The 3,265-nt window shown below is 41.5% G+C and overlaps 1 pseudogene; it reads left to right on the plus strand.

Moving 5' to 3' along the window:
• Positions 1 to 3,006, plus strand: part of LOC123505200 — a 38,853-nt pseudogene extending 35,847 nt beyond the window's left edge.
• Positions 3,007 to 3,265: the final 259 nt, after the last annotated feature.

Genomic DNA, 3,265 nt, shown 5'->3' on the forward strand with positions numbered 1-3,265 from the left:
GCTTACCAATAATATTTCTCCACCACTAACCTCAGTCAGTTCCAGTTATTTCAAAATGACTGACATTCCTCAGCTACAATAAATAAGATTTACATAAAGTAGTCTATAAAACGCGTTTCATAGGGATGGACATCCTACCGTCATACGGCCTCTGGAAGATCCACTCATTCTAATTATTAGCGAGAGCAAAGCCTTGAAATATGCACACCTGCATCCTGTTAACACACAGTGCTTGCACTTTGTAATCTTTATTATGAACTGAATTACTTTATATCAGCTCAGTTTATTTCTCTCATAGCACAGAGATTGCAAGACTCCAGCTTGAGACAGTATTAGCTGCCTTCTTTGTGGATTGATGTATAATCAATAAATAACCCATGCTCTCAGGTGACGAAACTCTGCGTTTGAAAAGAATACATTTTTTGCTTATACTTAAGGCTAATTTTAATTGATCATAATGCGCTGTTGAAAATATTGCCACTTGATTCGGGCTATAAATATAAAGTCAAGCAACAAAATACAGACAAGCAAGCACTTACCATGCAGTGTGGATATCCTCGGTACACGATGTCTTCGATGAGGGGCTTAAGAATGGAACAGACGAAGTCTTTTAAGTGTGTTTTAGTTTGAAAAGGGCCGCCGATGAAAAATATGAATTCACTTACTACAATTTGTTCCTAGTTGGTTTAAGTAATCACTATGGAGTTTCCTTCCTATGAAATTTACACGAGTTGAAGAATAACATAACAGCGTCTGTCAAGGAGTGAATCGTACAAGTCAAAGTGGCAGAATGCATCGCTCTGCAATTAAAAGTTCTCCTGCACTTGTGGAAGGAGTGACGTCGGTGCCAGCAATCATATTCTCGTTTACTAACTTTAATAAGCCACACAGAAACCTGTTTCATTTTCTCAGATTATAAGAACTAGTTTGACCACTTTACTGGGAAAAGCCCCTCAGTGCTTCCGTTGGCGTACTGTTATCGCTGGCTTTGCCACCGAAAGGTGTAACAGGCTCTTCATAGCTTGTGAATATAAAACGCACATAAAGAAAAACGAGCTACAGAAAAAGGTAACTTTATCGTCCAAGTCCTCTTCGAATCACTTCCCGTCACTTACTGCCACGCCTGGACAGTGGGAGTCCTCACCACTCCTCACTGCCAGACATAAGAATCAGTTCAATATGTTGAACAAGCATTGAGTGATCACTGTGATGCACAAATTAATGTTGCATCATTCTCATCTAGTGACATTCTCATAACCCACACTTGCTCGGGATTAAGATATCAACATGGCAGCTCATGAACCTCGGAATCTTGCTGCTGTTGATCGGTGGCAGAACAGTTTATAGTTCGTGGAAGCTATCGATCACTTCGTAAGATAAAACAGATATTAAAAAAAATGTCATAACTTATACAATGACCTATATCAAAAAGGGCAGGATACTTGGTTCGGAAACTGAACTCTGAAAATAATCATGAAAAGCGCACCAAAGACTGTCTTAACGCAACAACAAGTCACAATATGCCATCGAACTATTATTGAAGGCAGGCAAATGATGAAAATATATAGCGGAATAGTGAAAAACTTTGTACAGTCAGAAGAAACGAGATAACAAGCTTACTACATCGTCAGCAGGAATAAGGCGGAAGGCAGGAGGCGAGTGCAATGCTAAATGTGTCTCCAGTTTGCTGTGAGAGACGGGGCAGGGGGACAGTGCTGGGGGTGATGGTGCTGGTGGTAGTAGTAATGACGGTGGTGGTGGTGGTGGTGGTGGTGGTGCTATTGGACGTACTGGTGATATTACACAGGCTACGCAAAAATTGAAAACCCATGATTTGGTTTTAAAAGTTGAAAAATCCCATCTTTCTATTTTTACTGAGCGATATAATTGCCTCGCTCACTTATTTTCAGAACGACCGAGAGACCGACTGATCGAGAGAGAGAGAGAGAGAGAGAGAGAGAGAGAGAGAGAGAATGCCGTCCAATGTGTATGAAATTAAATAGATAGATAGATGCATGAATAATTCCTCGAGCGATAAGTACGGCTAGTAAAAGTTAGCATTGGCGATAGCGGTGGTGGTGGTGGTGGTGATATACAGATGGAAGAAAGATTAGGGAGGCAAGGAACAAAATAGAAAATGGAAAAGGAAATGAGAAAAAGAATATAAAAGTGCAGGGAGAAAGTAGAACAAGAAAGAAAGAGGAAAGAATGGGCGCTGACAATCTGTAAATCAGTCATTGGCCATTGAACATTGCATGGAGGCTTCTGAATCACAAAGCGAACCACTTCCCCTACGGTTCGAATGAGCTTAAAATACCAAACCGCAGTGAATCACACACACACACACACACACACAGAAGAGAGAGAGAGAGAGAGAGAGAGAGAGAGAGAGAGAGAGAATTATATTTCAAGCCAGAAAGTCACTTACAAAATTATTTAACACAGCTCCATGTAAGGATGTGTATTTAACTAAGAGAGAGAGAGAGAGAGAGAGAGAGAGAGAGAGAGAGAGAGAGAGAGAGAGAAAGCCAGTATGAGTAAATAAATAAATAAAATGATGGGCCACGTCCCGTACAGGCAGTGGCCAATTTTCCGGACCGTGAATGCGAAACCGAAGCGTGTTTTGCGGGTCGGTCATTGCTGCTTCACTCGACCCGCTCCGAATCACCCACCACCAGTCGACCCTTTCCGCCTTGTCCCCCACCCCTCCCCGACACACTCAGTCCACCCCTCCCTTGCTCTGCCGCCACTCAAAGGTTGAAAAATCCAGCAGTAGATAGCGAAATATATATTGCTCTCTCGCTTTCTCTCTCTCGATATCTCTGTCTCTCTTTATATACCCGTTTCCCTCTACCTATCTCTGTCTCTCCTTTGGCCTATATGTAGATTGATATGTGGCTGTATCGGTGGAGGTGGGAAGGTGCAGAGGTGAATGGAGTGATGCAGAAACAATTCACGGATGAGTGGAGCTACAGAGACATGCAGGTAGAGGTGAAAAGACAGTGATAGACTGAAAGGTATTTTGAGATTTTTTCACATACGTCTCGATTCCATACAAGTTCTCTGGTCTTTCTTGCCATGGTGATTATCTTTTGAGGGAAAAAGTTTAGTCGTGCATTACGCTATACAGTAATATTCAATCATAGTTTTACCTCTTTTGTCTTATTTTGCATTTCTAAGTTCTATAATTGTTGTTTTAAAAGAGAATATATGTTCCTAATTCTCGTAACCTTCCTTGTATCGCCATCTCGAAACAAGAAGGCAT

Source organism: Portunus trituberculatus, chromosome 17 (genome assembly GCF_017591435.1).
Source record: "Portunus trituberculatus isolate SZX2019 chromosome 17, ASM1759143v1, whole genome shotgun sequence".
NCBI classification, from domain to species: Eukaryota; Metazoa; Arthropoda; class Malacostraca; order Decapoda; family Portunidae; genus Portunus; species Portunus trituberculatus.